General features: G+C 39.7%; 1 protein-coding gene across 8 annotated transcripts in view; it reads right to left on the bottom strand.

Annotated features, from left to right (window-relative positions):
- SLC20A2 (solute carrier family 20 member 2) overlaps positions 1 to 22,285 on the bottom strand; it is a 111,867-nt gene that overhangs the window by 47,203 nt on the left and 42,379 nt on the right. For 7 of the 8 annotated variants that reach the window (XR_011972641.1, XM_072635054.1, XM_072635052.1 and 4 more), the window contains exon 2: positions 12,700 to 12,869. The gene's annotated coding sequence lies outside the window, so the exon portion shown is untranslated. Of the gene's footprint in view, positions 1 to 915; positions 1,051 to 12,699; positions 12,870 to 22,285 lie in introns of all 8 variants that reach the window. The other variant, XM_072635051.1, reaches the window with a different exon arrangement.

Below are 22,285 nucleotides of genomic sequence, written 5' to 3'. Positions count from 1 at the left end.
ACTGGACAATGATCAACTATGAATGACTTGGTTATTCTCAGCAATATGATGATACAAGACAATTTTGAAGGACTTATGATGAGAAATGCTATCCATCTCCAAAGAAAACTGATGGGAGTCTGAATGAAGACTGAAGCATATTTTCTTTCTTTTATTTGGTGTTTTTTGGTCTGTGTTCTCTTTTGCAACGTGGCTAACATGAAAAAACATTTTATATGACTGTACATGTATAATCTATATCAAAGTACCTGCCTTCTCAAGGAGGGGAGAGGAGAAGGAAGGAGGGAACATGGAACTCAAAATTTTTTTAAATGAATGTTAAAAATTGTTTTTACATGTAATTGAGGAAAAAGAAAATAAAAACATTCTTTACAAAATAAGAGCAAGAATGCCGTCTCAGCGTTAGGAGAAGATCAAAGATGAGGAGAAAATTTGGAACTCAAAATCTTGTGGAAATGAATGTTGAAAACTAAAAATAATTAAATAAATTTAAATCTTAAAAAAAAAAAAATGTGTTGTAGTTTAGAGCACTGCATTGCAGGGAGAAAACTCAGATTTGAGTCCTAGCTTGCTGGATGTGAACTGTGCAACCATGAGCACATCAGTACAGCTTTCTGAATGGAAGTTTCCTCATCTGCACCATGGGGACAATAATATATACCTTACCTATCTCACATAGTTTCTGTGAAGGACAAATGGAATAATGTGTAAGAAAACACTTTGGAAATTCTAAAATTCTATACAAATGTAAGTTTTTACAATTTGTGTATTATCTGCATTGTACTTAGGAAAGAGCCATATATGTATTGAGTATCATACAATAATGATGATGCCGATAGCTAGCATCTGCGTAATGACTTAAGGTGTACAAAGAGATTTAAAAATATTATTTCATTTTTTATCTTCATTACAAACCTAGGAGGTAGGTGACGAGGAAACTGAGGCAGAGAGAAGTTGACTGACAAACAAATATATGTTCTATCACTTATCTGGCAAACATCTGTGGAGTAACTACTCCATGCAAGGCACTGTGCTTGGGACTGTGGGGATCTGAAGAAGTAGAAGATGGATACAATGTTATTGTTATATTTTAATTCCAATTCTGTTGATCCTAAAATTTTTCTAATAATTTACAGAATCTTAAAATAGGCAGAGACTTCAGAGGTCAACTCATATCCCTTCTAGAACATCTGAACAAGTCTGGCCAGGCAACCTTTACTAGAACACCTGATAAAGAGAAAACCAATACTTCCTGAAGAAGTCTACTTCACTTTGGGAGATCGCTAATTGTTAGAAAGGGTTTTCTTATTATCAAAACAAAAGGCTACTTACGTGCAACCATTTCTCTCAGTTCTGACCCCTGTGAAGAATGAAGAAATGGCCAATTCCCTTCTCCCACAAGATGGGCTTCAAACATTAGAATACGTTCAGTGTTGGCTATTACGTGCCTAGTAAGTCTTAGATAGGAGGCCAGTAGACGGCTCAGTGGATAGAGCACTAGGTCTGTAGTCAAGAAAGCCTGAGTACAAATCTGGCCTCAAACATTCACTAGCTGTGTGACCCTGGGAAAGTCCCTCAACCTCTGTTTGCCTTAATCTATTGGAGAAGGAAATGGCAAACCACTCTGGTATCTTTGCCAAGAAAACCTCATGGACAGTAAGGTCCACAGGGTCACAAAGAGTCAGTCACAATAACAAGTCTTTCCCGTTACTTTCAAGTGAAACTCACATGGCATCATCCTGTTTGCCCTCCTCTAGATGTTCTTAATCTTATCCATGTCATTCCTAAGATATACCTTTTAGACCCAAACATATTCCAAATGTAATCTGTGGAGAGATTATAGTGGGATGACCACTTTTCATGGTTCTAGACACTCTTAGTGAAATCAGAGATAACATTTGACTTTTTAGCTGTCATAGCAACCTGCTGAATTTCTCATCCACTAAAACCCCTCCAAGGTTTTTTCAGGCAAACTGCTATCTAGTTATACCTTCTCCACATTAAACTTATTAAACTGATGTTTTTTGAACCCAAACTTTATATTTATTCCTATTAAATTTGATTTGATTGGAGTCTGCTCAATGTTCTAGCCTGTAGAGATGTCTTTGGATATAACTTAGTAGTTTAACCTTCCCAGTTGTGTGTTACCAACATATCTGGTAACTGTGACACCTGTACCTTTATTCAAGTCACTGGTTAAATGCTAAATATAATGACTTTAGGAACTATGTCTTTATTTATACTTAATATCTCATCCAGGGCCCAATCAGGGCTTCAAATATAATACATATTCAATAAATATTATACACCTCTCATGACAGAGGCGGGCAGACCCTAAGGGGGGAATTTATAGGATAACATGGATGAAATTCACATATGGTAGAAAGGTGTGGATGACTTATGACCTTAATCCTTGAAGAACCGTGGCATTATCTAATCATGGCTTAGAATATTACACCTCTGGAAAGTATTTACAGGTAAAAATGGCTAGGTCAGGAAGTTTGCTTCACTACCTTGTCCGTTTCTCCAGATCACCTGCAACAGGCTAGAGCCCAGACTCACGGTCCACCTCTTCTGGAAGATTGACCCACTGGTGATGCTTGTGCTAATGACTTGCTACCTACCACTCCCAACATTCACAAACGTGCGCACATGCACACACACCCACAGAAGCAGAAAAATTCCATAATAACTGACATTTGTACAAAGTTCATTCACTCAAGTCTGATGAGACACTTGACATACATGACCTCGTTTGATTGCCAACCTCTGCTGCTCTGCAGGTTTTTCACTTTAGCCCACATAGGCCAAATATTACTCATCCTCATTCTCACCCTCTAGGACTGGGTGGAAAAGGCATCTAAGTTATTTTTCAAGGATCTAGAGTTGAATTTCTATTGCTCTCATTTTTAGGTAGAAGCAAAAAGATAATGGTGCTTCATTTTATCTTCTCTGTAGTGTATGATACAGTCTATTTCCCCCTCCGGCTAGGGATGGCTGAGCTGGAATATCTTTCTCTCAGACAAGAATACTTCTTCCTTGCTTTCTTTGCTTGATCTTATCTAAAAAACAACATAGAAGATTTCTTCTTGGCAACAATAGCTAACTAATACAGAAGGTATTGTTTGATGTCCTTTATGAATCAGGATACTGATGTGAATATGTTGAGTTTGAATCAACCACACTCTTTATTATTTCACTAAAAATGGCTATTTCAAGCAGTTGAAAATACAGATAATCCCAACACCTGCCTTCAACACTTTCAAACAGCATGTATACATATGTAGTGTGTACACAGTTTTGTTTTACATCACAAGAGATGCCAGGGATGTCAGGACTACCGAGAAGACTACAATCCTGGAGAAGGACAGAACAGAAAAATTAAAAAACAGACCAAGAGTGAAATACAGTTAAAGAAGTTACAGGGTGATAGGAGAATGCTACCTCTGATCCTAAGTTTCCTCATCTACAAAATATATAGTACCTATTTCAAAGGGTGGGGCTCAGAGGAGGTGAGATGTGTAAAAAGTTCTTCGCTAACCTGAAAGCCTTGTATAAATATCCATTTATTTTTACTACTTTTTACTTTACTACTGGAGAAAAGAATCAGAAGACTGGAACTCTAAATAGTATGGCTGAAAGACACCCACAAAGGATGAAATGCAAAGGAATTTTCATTCATTCAGTCCCCTTTAAGTTGGAAAAGAAGTACCAAAAGCAGTTTTCCAAGTACAGGCCAATACCCACACTGTATCACATATAGTGTACTTTCTAATGTTCCAGCTACCTCTATATCAGAAGAGTTATCTGATGTTTCCAAAGTGATGCTTCTCAGATTAGGGAATCTGTCTCACAGCTCTCAACTTTCTCATTCTCTTGAGTCACTTCCCCTCCTCTAGATCACATGTTTCTTGTTCCTCCCAAAACAGTAGGGTCATATTTAGCCTGTAAGATGAACTGTGAGGCTTATTTTTGGTTAAGTACTGATAAAGAAATTAGGGGGCAGCCCCATTTCTTTGCAGAGGTGGGAGTCTATGAGTATGGAGCATTCCATATGTTGGATTTTTTTCAATTTATTCATCAGTTTTACTAATTTTTTTCCCTTTTCTTCTTTTTGAAATTGTTCTCTTTATATTCTTGTACGGCTCTCTGGGAGAAGTGAGGGGGAAAAATATGAGGGAGATCTGGGTGATATAAAAGTAAAATACAGCAATCATGATCTATTTTTAAAAAGGAAGCAGGAACTATTTGAGTAATAAGAGGTGATCCTACAGCAGGGGGTGGGGAGAGAGAGGGAGAGGGAGGGAAGGAGGGAAGGAGGGAGGGAGGGAGGAAGGGAGAGAGAAAGAGAGGGAAAAAGGGAGAGAGGGAAAGAGGGAGAACAACTATCCCAAGCAGACAGTGCTTTTTTTGTGCTCTTTTCTAACAGGCAATGTTATGGATGGCAAACCTGTATGTATTTTTTCCCCTTCTCTAAAGTCCTCCTCCAATGCCTCATTGTGCTATGGAAGTGACCCAAGGTTCTCACATCAATGTGACCCAAGGTTCTCACATCAGTGTGACACAAGGTTCTATGTCAATGATGACACAGCACTGGCAAACTTCACCAGGCAGGAAAGAAAGTCAGTAGGGGCACCCCAACAGATTAGATCGCTGACATTCAAGGACCAATCTAGCTAAAGGAAGAAAGGCTCATTACCAGAAAATTGGCCACCAGGGGGTGATTTTTGTTTTTGTTTTTTGGCAACCCATGAAGATGTCTACTAAGGCATAGAGGAGTAGTGACCTGTATCACCGGAAGAAGGACTCGTGCTGATGAGATTACTATCTTTGCACTAGAATAATAGCTAACATTTACGTAACACTTTAAGGTTTGCAAGGAACCTTTGAACCTTGTGACAGTCAGGATATAGGTACTAGAGTTATTGCAGAAGAGGAAATTGAAGCTCAGATAGGTTAAAAGATTTGCTCAAGGTCACGCATATTAAATACTGGGGCAGAATTTGACTTTATGACTCCAAGTTCAGCACTTTTCCCCCTAGAACAAACTGAATTAGTATAATTTAAAAGATATTTTCCTTTCCTATAATATGCCAGCTTGGCCCCCAAGAAAACCCTAGGAAGAAATTATATAATTATGAAGTACAAAAAAAGTTATAAGTATATAAGATAAGTAAAAAATACAAGATTTTAATTGGTTGGTGAATTAGAGAAATGCAAAGCAAGGTGTTAAGTGAGTTCTTGTAAGAAAGATAATATTACCAATGGGGAGAAAAATATTATGGAAGGCTTCATGAAGGTGGCGTTTGAATTGGGGTTGGAATAAAGGAAGGAAGGAAAGAAGGAAGAAAGGAAGAAGAAAGGCATTTATTAATCACCTACTATGTGCCAGGAACTGTGCTAAGTACTTTATGAATAGCATCTCATTTGGACCTCACAACAACCCTAGGAGGTGGGTGGTATTATTATCCCCATTTTACAGTTGAAGAAACTGAGATAGAGTGACTTTGAACTCAGGTCCTCTTGACCTCAGATCCACTGCTCTATCCCCTGTACCACTTAGCTAACTCTGTAGACCTTAAAGGATGGGTAAGAATTCAAGCAATTTGTCCAATTCTACATTTATCCCCTTGTTTATCTTTCTGTTAAATATGACCAAATCTGGGAGAGGGACATTAAGGTCTCCTATGATTACTGTGTTACTATGTCTTCTTTGTAATTCAATTAATTTTTCTCTTTATGAATTTAGAAACTATGGCAATTGGAGCCATGCCTACCAAATGCAAACCAACTGCCAATGAACAGCCATCCACAGGGCAGGCAAGCCAGCCTAGCTGAAGAAGTGAGGCACCCAGAAGGAGAAACAGAAGGCAGCAAGCACCAGGCAAGTCACACCACCATCACCACCTTGATTACTATCTCCCCTCAGACCCTGATGGAATCAGCCTACGGCTATGAGACATGGGAATAGCAGTCCCCTCCCACCCTAAAACTACCAGATCTGTTTCCTGTCCTTCTCCTGCAGCCATCATTGAGGGAGGAAATCATTGTGGAGAGGGGATCCACCTTCCTCATGACCACCAGCAACAATAGCTGATCAACTTCAATCAACAGGTAGAGAAGCCTAAGAGGCCTGGGAATGGACCACTAAACCTCTTAAGGCTAGTCCTCAAAGCTATCACCTAGGGGAAGAATTTCTGTTGAGAAGGGGCCAGCCTTCCCCACCAAGTACCAACCAACTGCCACCCAAAGAGCAGGAAAGCTAATCTAACTGAAGCAACAAGCCCCTCTGAGGGAAAGACAGGAGACAATAGATGCAAGGCAAGTCAAACCACTACCATCCCTGTGACTCTGACTACTCTCTCACCTCAGACCCCAATGGAAACAGCCCAGGACCCTGAACTCAGGAGCCTTGGAATTAGCAATGCTTCCAGCCCAGTGTCCTCAGCCATCATCCTGGGAAGCCACTCCTCTCCTGTAGGTGCCAAAGAAACAGCTACTGAAGATCTCTAGAAACTGGTATGATTTCAACAATGAAAATGACATTAAATTAGAGGCATTACCATGTGCAGAGGATTGTGACTCCGAGAAGCATGGTACCTTCGTATGTCACTTGCAGTTGAAACCTTCCATATGGATTTTCTAGCACAGCAGGCTATGAACTCCTTGAGAGCAGGGACTATCCTACTTTTACATTTATATTCCCAGCACTTAGCACAGTGCTTTGTAGACAGTGTTTCATAAATGCTTTTTTCAATTTGTGTATGGCTTCCTTTAGCATAATGTAATTTCTTTGTTTATAATACCTATATTGTGAATTTTGCTTTTTGCTTGTCTGATAGTGTGACTACAATTACTGCTTTTTTTGCACAGTAAATTTTATTTCAGCCTAAAAGATGTGAAGAAATTCAGTAGGCAAAGGCAGGGGGACATCACAAGCCTAAGTATGAAGGTATGGCAAGGCAATAATGCACAGACAATGTTTGGATGACATGGAGTAGTCCAGTTATCCTAAAACAGAAAGTATATTAAATAGATTAACAAAGATAGAGCTGGAAAAGTAGGGCAGCATGCACCAGATCATGAAAGATTTAAATGCCAGCCAAAGAAGTCTGAATTTTACTTGGTAGGCAACAGAGATCCTATGAAGATTTTTGAGCAATAAATTAGGTTTATGCACACAGGTTAAACTATCATCTATATAAAGTACGGACTGGGGGAAAGAGAGTAGAATTGGTAAGATGTTTTAGCAAGTTACTTTGATAGCTCAAATGGGGATCAATAAGGGTATGGGGAATGGAGGGTATTGATAATGGAAGAAAAGAAAAGGGGATAGACAGAAGGGTTGTCACAGAGGTCGAGTCAGCAGACTTTGATAAGTAATTGGCTTTGAGAAGGGATAAAGAAGAGTCAAGGATAACACCAAGATGGCAGGATCCTCTTCTGTTGGTATCCCTAGCACCCAGGGGTCCTTAATAAAGGTCTACTAAATGGGAGAATGGTAGTTACTACAGATGTAAACAGTGAAGTCACAAGGAGAAGTAGGTCTGGGGAAAATTCATGAGCTCTGTTTAACCTGTGCTGAGTCTAAGGTGACATAACAGCAGTTGGAACAGGCAGCGAGAGACTCTAAGAAGGAAGGATGATGGCTTTCTCTTCTGGGTCTTAAGAATTAAGAGTAGAAAGTGGGCAATAAAGACGCAAGTTTTAAGGGAGCTCAGATAGCTCACACTGAATGACATCGAACTTCTCAGTGACATGGGAGGCTAAGTCATCTAGCACACTTAGGGATTCGAAAGAAGGAAAACATCCACTGTAGGAAATGAGATAAGTAGTCAGTCATTTAACATTGCTGCAGAGCAGGGAGGGCCCAGATGCACCACCTTCAGACTGCTGATTGTTCATGCAAGGAGTCGGGAGGTAAGGAAAAACACTTCAGGTTATTAAGTTTTCTGCAGAGTACCAGAGAGACCTGGTCAGTGGCGAGAGAGACAATACTACTTCCTCCACAGATCAGCAGGCTGAAATCACGTCAGAGAAGATGTTTTGCATTTTGGCAGGAGTAAGAGAAATTGACTTTCACAAAGATCTCATGCTGAAGTGTCATTATAAAATCCTGGGAACGGGGAGGTGGGGCACAAAGTTCCAAAGACCCTCCCAAGCTGGAGAGGCAATCAGATGCTCAGTTTTTCATGTGTTAAAACAAAAGTCTCATGGGGATTCAGGTAAAGAAAACTTGAAGAAAATAAATGCTTAGAGCACAATAAAATGGTCTTCTTCATATCCAATAATTCTAACCCCAGAAAGCAGTCTCAGCCTTTGTATTGCTAGTACTGCACCTCTCAGGGTAGATTATCAGATGTGTAAAGGAGTACCATATTCCTTTTTATTTGTGCCAGATTATCATGATCAAGTTTCAACGACACTCTATAGGCGTAGTATTCCAAAATCTGGCAAACAAGAACGGCACCTACCAATCATCTATTTACTTTCATAGACATATGTTCTCAAATTTTCTTCCTAAAATCCCCATTGTTAGTCTGTTGGCATAAAGACCCTATCCCCTTGTTCACTTTAGTTATTCAAGTTATTTTAAATATTTTATTTTTCCTCCAATTACATGTAAAACAATTTTTAACGTTTAGTTCTTTTTATTTTTTAAAAAATAGTTAACATTTATGCAATGCTTGGAGGTTTACAAAGCATTTTGCAAATATTATCTTGTGGTATCCTCCAACAACCCATTACATACGAAGCCTTGATTCTAAGCGCACGTTATTCTGAGCTTATCTGCCTTAATATGACAAAAATATCTTGTGCTTCTCGCTGAGTTGACAGAGAAATTCTTCCCTGCACAATGACAACTGTTATTATGTTTATTCCTTAACCCTTTTGGGTTACTCTAAAAAAGGTCAGCTATACTGGAACCAAAAATTAGGCTGTAATTTTAAAGGCTAAAAAGGACCCAGTACTCATATTTTTATGGAGATGACTGACAAGATAGATTTTCAAGTTCCAATTCAAATTAAGTTATCTAACTGCAGAAGTAAAACTTGAATGGAATCTAACAAGGAAACACAAAAAGTCCAGATCCCAATGCCGTATTATGTAAATGAAAACATTTTAGAGTTAGAAGTCATATCCTCTACTGATCTAATATTGTATAAGAAGGTGTTTATCTACAGATAATAGCTAAATATGTGTTTTTGCCCAAGAAGAGGAAAATGAGAAATATTAACAGTTTCTTGCCTCTGGTATAAAAACAAGAACAATACAATAAAAAATGAATGGAGAGATGAAGGCACAAAGATTAAATGACTTGCCAGGGTCACAGCTACTATCTGAGGTTGGATTTTGAACATAGATTCTTCCTGATTCTGGGTCCAGAGCTCTATCTGTTATACCACCCAGCTGCTCTGGACCTTCTTCATTTCTATTATGTATCTCCTGAGGTTTAGCATCAATATTCCATGTTCAGATGGACCACAACTGTGTAACATGATGATAATATTTTGTTTGCATATCCTTCCAAGTCTTTTATACTCTGCTTATTCCAAGTACAAATATTACTTGGATAACTCCAAGTACTTCAGAGTCTACAAGAAACAATGTACCACGAAATCACAGAGTAGTGTAATTTTAACGATGAAAACAAGTTTAGAAGCCATCTAAATCTAACTCTCATTTTAAAGACTAGGAAACTGAAGCCCAGAGAGATTAAAACTATTACTAATTGCTTCATAAATTTGCTCATCATATAATAAGTATAATTTAGATTATTTTTTCCATAAATGAATTACCTAGTTTTAGAAAAAAACTAACATGATGCTAGCAAGCATGAAAAAAAATATATGTAGAAATCAATAAACTAACATCAATGGTAGCTTTCTTAAGAGAATCTTTTCCAGTTTGAGTGGGGGCTAGTGAAGGTGAAAAGAGGGTAGTCCAAAAGTCCCTGATACCGTGGTAGTATCTAAGGACTTGAGGAGGAGAGGAAAGGGAGCTGATGAAAAAACCGGCTTCCCCCAACCCTGTAGACTTTCTTGCCCTCTGCTGCAGCACAGAGTGAGAAACCCAGCATAAGGGATTCCTATCAGATGGTGGTCCTCATGCTCAGAGAGAAAAGGAAGAGGGCTGGTGGAGTTCAATGGGATGAACACTAGATTTGGATTCGGAGGACCCGTGGTTTTGAATTTTGGATCTGCTCCCTGCCTGACCTTTGGAGTCATTTCACCCTAAGCCTGTTTGGAGTTTGACTCCCATGAGGCTAGGATTAAATAAGGTAAAACGAAAGGAGTTAGAATGAGAGGAAAGAGAGGTGACAGGTGAAAAGCTAAGTTCTGAAAGGCTTTAGCTCAACATAAAGAACAGTCTATCAATAGACAGGTCTGCCTTAGGAGGTAGTGGCCTCTTCCTCATGGGAGGTACTGGAACCCAAGGCCAGAGAAGCATCTCTTATGAGGGTTATAAAAGTATCATCCGCATCCTGTGCGATACAGAATAGACAACCTTTAAAATTCTCTTTTCCACCTCTAGGAGTTTCTATGAAAGAGTCATAAAGAGGCTCATCATCTCTCCTAAAAATCTTTTGCAAGAAAAAAAAATATACAACCCAGTTAAAGTAGTTAAGTATTTTCTCCCCCATGTATCTGATGTACCTAAGAGTAAACTCCTAAGGGACAGCCCAGGGACCATGTAGAGACAACTGTCTTGCACAATTGCCTCTGGGCAGGCACTTTGAACAGATCTCTGAAATTTTCTTTGCATTTCTGTATTTCTGTTTTGCATTTCTGTTGCAAACATTCTTCACTTTCTAATATAATAATAAGTGCTTCTGTTCACTGTCCAGACTGACATTTCCTCACATTATTGGCTATATCTTTTTTCTTAAATGTGTGAAGATTTTCCTTAAGCCTGTCACTTTACACATATAACACATTTCTACTGCCCAACACTGACAAAACTCTCATAGTAGGTATGCTGTCTCCTCAGATTACTTGTTCTAATCCTATGCTCTGGATGTTGGGCTGTTCGGCTTAGTTCCAAGAGCTATATTGGGGAAATACTTTAGTCTCAGCCACTATTTTAAAAAGGAACTGTTCTGTACATAAATAGATATCTTTATCCTCACCTGTCCCTTTATTTGCTAACTATAATGAACCCCACCCTCCAAAAAATCTGGACACTACTTACAAAACCCTGATATTTTACATAATAACATCACTAATATAAGTGAAAAACTTGCCAGGTGAAGGTTTTTATCATAACCATTTTTCATGCTTTGCTATCAAATACCATATTTTCTTGTCCTCATTCCATGAATTCTTAAGCAGCTGTTTTTAGGCAATGGACCAAATAAGACAGAGAAGAAATAATTATAAAAATGACTTGACCAGCCTCTTTCTTCTTGCTATATGAGAATATCTGTTTGAATTTATTAAGAACTGAACCAGAAGTCAAGAACCCAGACTTTATCACTGATCTGCTAAATCAACACTACAGAATTAATTTTTTACCTGTGGATGCACTAACATTTTCACCTGATTGTAAAAATGTCAACTTAACAGTTTCCTCCACTCCCATGATCAATGTCTCTACCCTTGCCATTTCTATCTTTACCACTACTCCTCTTTCACTGCAAGGAGAAACTATAAACTTCTGTTTATGGTCTTATTTCACAAAGTTTCATTAAAGTCTAACCAAATATGTACATCAAATATTATTAGGTTTTTTTAATCCACTCTGAGTTTTTCTGGGCTCCAAGAAAATTTAATGGCCATGATAAATGATCTTGGATAAATTATTTGACCATTTGGAAATAAGAAGCTAAAAACCAACTAAACAAAAACTTCTCCATAATCTATTTTCTAGAGATTTTATAAGGGTGAAATTGTTTGCTTAATTTGCTTTGACTTTTGGGGGGTGTATTTTATAAATATCTTATTTTATTCTGTTTTTTTTTTAAAAGATGTAAGAGGCAGAATAGGCAAAAAGTAACTCTGTGTGTGGTGGCATGTGTGTGTGTGTGCGCACGTGCATGCGTTTGTCTTAAAACTAAGGTATTATTCTGCCATGGCAAGAAATGGTGCTTTCTCATACAATGGAACCAATTATTAAACGGAGGCTTTCAGCAGCCCTAATCCTGCTTCTGGGCAGAGGTTTGGGGAGCACGTAGAAGAATAAATCACAGAACATCAGCATTGGAAGGAACCCTCCAGGCCATCTCTAGCTCAACTCAGATCAGTACAAGAATCCCTTGCAGAATATATGGAACAGTCCCCCAGACTTTCCGTAAAGACTTCCAATTGGGGGGAACACATAACTTCCCAAAACAGCTCCAACTGTTAAGATGTTCATCCCTATGTCAGGTCCAAATATGCCTCTTTGCAATTCCCACCCAGAGTTTTGCCTTCTGGGGCCAAGTAAAACAAACCGAATCTTTCTTCTACACAACAGTCTTTCAAACTTGAAATCAAACTATAAAATAGTTATAGGAGAATGGTAGGTTATATCTTTCCCAACTGTCATAACTGGCTACAGAACAGAAATTATAACAAAAGACAATATAGAGAATTTTGATCATTGGAGGGGGGGGAAGTTTTTGCCACGCATACAAATCAATACAGCTGAAACAGTTTAATCAAAGCCACTGCCTGCTTACCCACCCCGTCAGAACACAATAATGTTTAAATGACTTACTTGCAAGTGTATGTCTTAAGAGGCTGTAAAAAATCCAAACTTTGAACCTGTTTAATTATGAGCTTCTTCTGGCACAGGGCATCACTCTTGAATCATTCCTCTTCAGGTAGAATCTTTATATCTTTTTAATTAGCATAGGCAAGTCTCTCCGAGCCTGGAGATGCCATAACCTAGTATTTAGAGAACAACACAGAAGCGAAGTCAATAGAAGTAAAGATGGCAAGAATTAAAGACAACGACAAGAGTGGCAGAGCTGGAGGACACACTCTACTTCTCTACTGCCCACAAGTGTATCAGATTCCAGCAAGGGGCAATACCCCCTGCCTAGGTACACAAGCACAGGCCACTCAGAGACAGCAAGCTGGTTCGGATGGTGACAGCACATCCCAGCAATTCTCTCTCTGCTGCTCCAGCTGCCATTTCAATTTCAAATCAAAGCCTACAGCATGAGTCCTTGTTTTTAAAATTATTATAAAAGATGATATCATCTCATAAGCCCTTACCCCATTGTGCTAACACCACTTACAACACACTCTTTAACTTTTCTAATCCATGGTGAAAGATGATAAAACAAAGCTGACACACTTAATCCAAAATTCCAATCTCAGGGTTATATTTTTCTTATGATATTTTTCTCCCCTTTCTCCCACCTTAATTCTATAATATGAAAATGTTTCTTTTTGCAGTTACACCTTTAAGGGAAAAAATGAATAGGTATGTTTCTTTTTCAATTTAGAAGGCAAAGGAATTTTTAAAAACTCAACTGGCAAAGAATTTTAATTCACTCAGTTTTAATCACTCTAATTATTCCCTCTAGATGTAGCATTCAATATGTCTGTGTTCATGCTGGGACCATGGAAGTTTTTTGATTAAACTAAGTTGAAAGTGCTTGGCTGAGGGGAAAGCTGAGGCAGCCACCATCGTCTCACTAGGATCACTGCCAGGTCAGGGGGGGCTTTTATGTCAAAGGCTTGAGATGCATTTTTCCCCACCAGGGAACAGGGAAATTAACCTGTTGAGAGTATCTCTGAACTTCCACATGAGGTTTGCTCACCTTGCAGAAGACAAAACAAAGGAAAGCAAAACCCTCTAGAACTCTCTATTTTTTATGGGATACATTTTATGGGATAAAGAGGAGAGACAAAATTTGGGGAAAAGGAGGAAAAACAGATGAAGTAAGAGCTTGGGTAGCAAGATGAAAAGGACAGTAGGAAAAGCAGCCTCCTACTAGAGGTGATGAAACTCCCGGTGTTTTCCTTTGTGAGAACCCCAACCCAGGGTATTCTTCCTTGCTTGGATCTAAGCAAGGAAACCACTCAGACACAGCAAAGTAGTTCAAAATGTGCCAGCCCAATCGATATGGGATGCTCCTCTTGTTCCCAAAAGCTACCACTGTAGTTAATAATCAAGTGTAAGGTATTGGAGCTTGTTTCTGAGTCAATATAAAAAGTCAAGTTCATTCCCTGAGTGAACCTGGGGACAGCAGTACTCAAACCAAGGTCAAGCTTAGAAACAGACTGCCTACAGAGACCCTTCAAATCCTCATCCAACTGGGCACATGCTTCATGGTAACAAAGCAGGCTAACAGGACTTTTAGCACAGGTTTCTCTTAAGTCAACTGCCATCAGCACAAATAACATTTACCCAAAATAACCTTCCTGACTGGCGGCTGAGAGGTCATCTTGACAGCAACGGTTGAAAGAATTTATGGGACTAGTAAACTCTCACGCTTCCAAGTTGTATCATTTCTAATAAGCACTGGTGTTGAACACTGTGATACTATAGAAACTGGTGCCTTAGAAATACTAGTAGATGACCTGATGTATTCATCCTTCATCACTGATGCTCTGTAAATAGTCTCCTCGTGTCTCCATCTCATGAGATAGAACACAAAAAGTATGCGGAGTCAAAGCACTGGATCTGGGAACACGATCCTTTGTGGGATTTGAAATGATCAGATATAAAGTCAAAATCAGTGCTTTAATCAGTTACAAAGATTTTTTAAAACTCTAAATTTCAACCCCAAATGAAACTGGCATTTGCATATTAAAAAATACTTCATGAATTTACATGTTCTCCTTATACAGGGGCCATGCTACTTTGTGTATCACTCCACTTTGGGTACATGTGGGGCTGAAGTGAGCACTTTAATCGATTTTTTAAAAAATATGCTGGATTCCCCCTCTTCTTCAGCCAATTACGGGCACATTTCCAGCCTCCTTTTAATATCCAAAAACTACTGGATCCGACATGCGACCTAATTTAGGTTCTGATCAGGGGAGGTTTGGCATGCAGGTCGGCAGTCAAAATGGACCCTTGCAAGGTGCCTCTCACATCCCAAAGTGCTGCTTTATCTCTAACTGCTAGCACTGTACCTAATTGGTACAATGTCCTCCCTCTTGGGGTCAGCTAGGAGGTCCAATGGATAGAGCACTGGGAGTCAGGAGTCAGGAAGACCTGAGCTCAAATCTGACCTCAGACACTGTGGTAACTGGGCAAGTCACTTAACCTCATTTGCCTCAGTTTCCTCATCTGTAAAAAGGACTGGAGAAGAAAATGGCAAACTACTCCAGTATCTTTGCCAAGAAAACTGCAAATGGGGTCACCAAGGGCCAACATGATTAAAAAATGACTGAATAGCAACTACAACAACCTCTTTCTTGTGCCCTAGAGATGCTGCCACAACTGCTTCCAACAAGAAAGCTGGGATGCCGCTGCTAAGCTAGATCCCAAAATGACAGACCAAAAGCAAGCCTTCTAAAAGTCACTTCTGAGCATATTGCTCCCCTGCTCAAACTCCAGCAGCTGCCCACTGGCCCTAAAATTCAATACCATTCCATCCTTTAAATATTTCTAAGTTTATGTAACTTTTATAATGTTCACAATTGTCAGTGTAACAGAATATGTATGTTTATAAATAAGCGCATATACATACGTATATACACACACAGGGAATATGTTTTATTTTTTGCTAATAAGGGAAGTGATTAAAAAAAGTCTAGAGGCCACTTCTCTAGAGAAACACTTTACACATTATCCTATCTTTTAATCTATAGTTTAGAAGTCATTTGGGACACTATACATTGTAGGGATGTGTGGGTATATGTATACATATACATATACACATACACACATATCATATATACACATACATCTATATAGGTAAGAATATTAAATTATACAGTAACAACACAACAGCTAGCATTTATAACAGCACCTTAAGGTATGCGAAGTGCCTTATAAATATTATCTCGATTTTATTTTACAACAACCCTGGGAGGAAGGTGACATTATTGTCTCCATTTTGTCAATGAAGAAACTGCAGCATAGGGAGATTAAGTGTCTTGCCCAGGATCACACAGCTAGGAAGCATCTGAAATCAAATTGGAACTCAGGATTTCTGGACTCCAAGTTCAACGTTCTATCCATGATGCCACCTAGCTGCCTCACACTGTCTGAAAATCGAACGAAGTTTTCATATGCATCCTGTGAACTAAGAACTGACAGTATTTATATAATATAATTATATAACAATATAATGACAATAGTATCTCTACATATGCTACCTTTCTCCTAGTAATACACCCAACATGAGTTTAAATAACTATAACTACCACCAACATTTATCATGTTCCTGTTTTCCAGTCATTTTAGTCATCCAACTCTTGGTGACCCCATTTGGGGTTTTCTTGGAAAAGATACTGGTGTGGTTTGCTATTTCCTTCTCTAACTCATTTTACAGATGAGGAAACTGAGGCAAACAGGGTGAAGTGATTTGTCTAAGGTTCACACAGCTAGTGTCTGAGGCCTGATTTGAAGTCAGGAAGATGAGTTTTCCTGACTCCAAACCAGGCACTCTAGCCATTACAGTACCTAGTTGTTCAATTAAGTCCTACTATGTGCAGAATGCTATGCTAGGCACTGAAGCCCACACAAAGTTTGGAAAGAACACAGTCCCTGTTATGGACTTTATAGTCTGGTAGGTGGTAAGACACCAAAACAGATTACTATAAATACATTTAAAAAAATACACCTAAATGTCATAAAAACAAAATGCTATTTGAAGGAGAAATGTTACCAGTCAGGGAAGATGTGTGGAAAGTGGGACAGGCTTCCTGGGGGAAGTGGGATTTAATCTGGGCTTGAAAAGCAGGCAAAGAGGGGAAGAAAGGAGCTTTCAGGTATTAGATATAGTGTAAGAAAAGATGTGGAAGTGTGAGAGTGCATCATGTGTACAAAAAAAGCCAGGAATCCATGACAGAGTATGGAAGATAATAATGAAAGGATTGGGGAGGCAAAGCAATAGAAAATTGTGGGAGACCTTGAATGTCAGGTATAGGAATCTGAACTGGACTAGAGGCAATAGGATGGCATGAAAAATTCTGGAACAGAGAGGTGACATCAGACTTCTAGGTAAGAAAGATGACTGGTAGTGTTATGTAGCAATGATTGGAGGCTACGCAATCTCCAGGGGAGATTCATAATGACAGCCTGTCCTAGAATGGTTGTTGTATTCAGAATCAAAGCAGGAATGCATCTGAGGGCTGCTATGAAGACAGGACTAAGCCAAAAGTTCCTTCCAATTTAAAAATCTGTTTTAGACCCAAGTTTTGCATTTTCCAAATCTGACAGAGGGTCACCAGGCTTGTGGATCAATGCAAGGTGTGGAGAGGAAACCTATTTCTGGGCAGTAAGAATCTTGTAGAGACTGATAAACCAAGATAAGTTATCCTTCCTTGCCTATGGGATCTGCCTTTTCTGACTTTAAAGATCATTAAAATATTCTATAAATATATAACCAATTACAGGTAGGTGGGATTATTTCCATTATTACAAATTTAAGCCTGGATTTTACGGAAGTACTAAATACTTAATGGGCCTAATGCTATAATGAATTCAATGCGAAGACAATTTTCTAGGCCTATAAATGCCAGAATAGTTAGTAGTCTGCATTGGCAGAGAGTTTTCTCACTAGGAGTAAGACTAGTGAGACACCAATGAAAATAAACGATTGTTCCTTCCCAAAGGGCTGAGAGTTTCATCTCTGGAGAGAGCAGAGGTATACACCTCTTCTTAAACAGTACTGTTGACAAGTGTCCTCACAGAACCCTTTCTTCTTCATTAGCAACAGAAGCATGGATGACGGTGCTAGACGCTGTCTTAAATATTTCAAAGAGGCAGCCTCAGTATTTTGTTTACAATTTAAGGCAAGACTACACTGTCAAAGACAAATGCATTAAAAATACCTCAACAAGTGAACAAAAATATACTAAATGTAACAAATTTATATTACGAGCATCGAAAGAGGTCAGAACACTCAGTGGGTTGATAAAGAGGAATGAAATCTTGGGGAGTCACAACTTAATGAGTACTGTAATAATTTTGTTGTTGTTCAACCATGTCTGACTCTTGGTGACCCCTTTTGGGATTTTCTTGGCAAAGATACTGGAGTGGTTTGCCATTCCTTCTCCAACTCATTTTACAGGTGAGGAAACTGAGGCAAAGAGGGTTACATGACTTGCCCTGGATCACACAGTTAGTAAGTGTCTGAGGCCAGATTTGAACTTAGGGAGATGAGTCTTCCTGACTCCAAGTCTAACACTCTATCCACTGCACCACCCAGAATAGAACCACCAAACTACTTGTGCCTGAGATAATTCCATACCCAGGCTACGGCCCTTGGATTTACGTAAAGTGACAAGAAATTCCCCACCTTGGCCCCTGTACTGCTGGTGAACTGGCTTCTATTGAGCGTAGATATCATTGCTGATGTTGCTAGATTTGGGGATTTTTGCAGCTCCCTTTCTCCTTACCAACCAAAGGAAATGATTGGCTTGAGGAAGTCAGGGTAGAGTAGGTTCTCCCTTGAAGGACAGTGGGTACCCAACATTGGAATGTGTTACTCAAAGTTAATATACAGTTGCCTTCTCTGAAATGGGTTCAAAGAGAAGGCCTACCTAGCAGGGATCCTAGCCAACAAATGCAATGACTAACAGTCAAGATCAAAGGTGCTCCTTGACTTGACTTCTAACACTAGATTTGTCACAAGACCTCCCTTCTTGTGGGAGATCGTTTTGAAGGCAAAAGAGAAAGAAGATAGAGTTCAGTTCAATAATGATACCAGCACCATTATGTGACTTTATAGGAATCCTGCTTTCATAGACATCACCTTAAAGGATCACCAACATAGTATCACAGTAAGGTTACAGGAAGTGACCAGAGAAAGGTCACTGAGTCTAACCCCTTCATTTTACAGTTCAGGAAACGGAGGCCCAGAGAAGCTTAATGATTTGCCTGTAGTCCCACAACTAGCAAGTGTTCGAGGCAGAATTTGGACCCAGGAATTACGAAATATGAAAAAATCTAATAGCCATGCTGCCTATTAGAAATAAGAATCTCATCTGACTCTCATCTAAGGCAGACTTACTTAAATAAGGGTTCAGAAAAGAAATCCTAATTATTATGAAGATTAGCTGGTGGTTTTTCCCAAGTGACAAAAGACAACATCAGATCAAAATAATATCATCTTAGGGCCAGAAGAGGCCTTAAAAGGTCATCCCTTGCCTTCAGACAATAACACATTGAAATCCTCCCGGATGAATGCATCAGCAGTCTGGAGCGTCAAGAGCTCTGGATTCTAGTGCTAATACTGCTATTAAATAGCTGTGTGATCTTTTTATTACATATGCCTGGGCCTGCTCTCAAGAAGCAGACATCTAATAGGGCAGAGGTTTTTAATCTGGGGTCCATGAACTTATTTTTTGTAACATTTTGATAACTATATTTCAGTAGAATTTGTTTCCTTGGCAATTCTAAGTATTTCATTTTATGCATTCAGAGACATCATTCTGAGGAGGGATCCATAGCCCCCACGAGAACTAACATGGAGATCTGTTAAGAGCTCCAGCTGTAGAGAGGAAAAGTGTCAAGGCATATGAGTATACACAAAAGACAAAGTAAATACGTGGTAATTTGGAGGAGGGGATGGACATTAGTAGCTGGGAGGATAGGAGGTGGTGCTTGATCAGAGGTTTGGAAACCTCTAGGAAACTAGTGATCCTAAGACCTGCAAGGGGAAAAGAGAGGGTATTGCATGCACAACACAGAGACAGAAAATGGCATGTGACACACAAAGAATGACAGGACAGTTTCAACAAAGATGGAAAGGGAAGTTGGAGCCAGGCTGTGAAGGTTTTTAAATGTCAGAAACATTTGTATTTGTTCCTACAGGCAAAATGTAGCCCCTGGTGTATACTGAGCAGGGGAGAGACATGGTCAAAGCTACGCTTTAAGAATATCACTTTGGCAGCTGTGTGGAGGGCGGATTGAAGACTGGAACCATATGACAAATAAACAAAAATAGAAGGCTACAGTAATAGTCCAGGGGAAAGGTGATGAGGGCCTGACCCAGAACAAAAAAGGGGTAGAGAAAGAATCAACTAGACTTCGCAAGTGATTAGATAGGGGAAAAGAGAGGGAGAAGAAGACAAGTTAAGGATGACTCCAATATTGTGAATCTGGTGTTCTTGAGAGAAGTAGGGAAGTCTGGAAGGGAGATGGGTTTGGGAGGAAAAACAATGACTAGTTTTAGACATGCTGAGTTTTGAGACACTTGTGGAATATTTGGCCTAAAATGGAAGCTGGTCATGTGGAGATGGAACTCAGGAGTGAGACTAGGCCTGGGTATATAGTTATGGGAGTCATCTGTATAGATGTACAGAGAAGCTGGGAAGTGGTGTTCGCAACATGCAGAACATCAGAACTCCACGGAACATAGTTTGGGAAGTGTTCAACCTTAGAGCTCTTTGGTCAATGATTTTAAGAAGTATGTATCTACTCCAACTGTTAAAGATCTCCAGCAAGGGACACAATGTAACCTCTCTCAGCATCCTATGGCAATGTTGGGTACCCATTGTCTTTAGAGTTGTTAACCCAGGGGTGGGGAACCTGCAGCCTTGAGGCCACATGTGACCCTCTAGGTCCTCAAGTGAGACCCTTTGACTGAATCTAAACTCAGATTCACATGTGGCCTTACACTTTGCTGCAATATAACCCCCTATCCTTTTTATGCCTTCCATAGTGGAATAAAAACCAATCATTTATCCTTTTGGTGCACTAAAATCTACAGAAGAATAAAATGTCTGAACTGGAGATGACTTAGAGATCATTCTAGTTCTTATTTTACACGAGGAAATCGATGCCCGGTGAAGTTAAAAAAAACTCGTCCAAGAATTACTTCATATACTTCAATTGTTACTGAAATAATTTTTCGTACAGGTTGGAAAATTTCAGTTTCTTGAACCCTTTACATAGGTATAATTGTTCAACTCTTCAAACCTTGGTGGTGGGGGTCAGAGGGACCAGGGAGTTCTCCACGAATCTTTGCCAACTTCTCGAAATCTCTCTGCCATAAAGAGCTACAAGCTGCATATAGTACTTTGGCTAAGTCTGTCTGTCCCATGCTGAGTAAAATGGAAAGGTTGAGTCATAGACCCTGCATGTATTATTACTATTTATTAAAACCCAGCACCCATGTTCGTTTGACCTACTCTGCTGAGTCATGTCAATCCTACCCCTTTATGTTATATAATAATGCTTGATAGTTGCCTTTCTTCTGAGAAACTCAAAGCATTTTGCTAACCTATTTAGGTGAATAGATGACACAGCATTCTGTGAAGTTTATGGATGGGGAAACTGAGCCACTGCAAAGAGAAGTGATTCACTCCAAAAAGACCTAGCAAGCCAATAATGGAACTAGAACCCAAATCAGAATTTATAATTATTATTTTTAATAGAGCTCCCAACTATCTTGAGATCATGGAGTAAGAAATTCATTACGTTCACTTAAGGACATAGTGGCCATCAAAGTCATACCGTGAGTGAGTGTGTGTGTCAGTGTGTGTGAGGGAGAGAGGGAGAGAAGGAGAGAAGGAGAGAGGGAGAGAGGGAGAGGAGGAGAGGGAGAGAAGGAGAGAGGGAGAGAGGGAGAGAGGGAGAGGAGAGAGGGAGAGGAGGAGAGAAGGAGAGAGGGAGAGAAGGAGAGAGGGAGAGGGAGAGAGGGAGAGGGAGAGAGGGAGAGGGAGAGAGGGAGAGGGAGAGGGGGAGAGGGAGAGGGGAGAGGCGGAGGGAGAGACAGGGAGAGAGAGGGAGAGGGGGGGGAGAGAGAGAGAGAGAGAGGGGGAGAGAGAGAGAGAGAGAGAGAGAGAGACAGAGAGAGAGACAGAGAGAGAGAGAGAGACAGAGACAGAGACAGAGAGACAGAGAGAGACAGAGACAGAGACAGAGAGAGAGAGACAGAGACAGAGACAGAGACAGAGAGACAGAGAGACAGAGAGAACGAGCACAAGCGAGCTCCCTGGGCTACAACAGAACTGAAACAAGAAAAGCGAAATGGTGGCATGACTGAGTCCTAACAGGAATAGGATCTGACACTAAACTTTTGGATGGCAGAGATAAGCAGTAATCCTGGGAGAGCTACTTTTTAGCTTCATTCTATTTGGCAGAAGCCTAGATAAGGAAAACATTTAAATAGCCCCCTCTTTACCCCTTCCTTCTCTGTCTGTCTCTTCATGGGCTCTCTCTTCTA

The sequence above is a fragment of the Notamacropus eugenii genome, chromosome 1, assembly GCF_028372415.1.
Source record: "Notamacropus eugenii isolate mMacEug1 chromosome 1, mMacEug1.pri_v2, whole genome shotgun sequence".
Taxonomy (NCBI): Eukaryota; Metazoa; Chordata; class Mammalia; order Diprotodontia; family Macropodidae; genus Notamacropus; species Notamacropus eugenii.
This window is presented reverse-complemented; position numbering and strand designations above follow the sequence as displayed.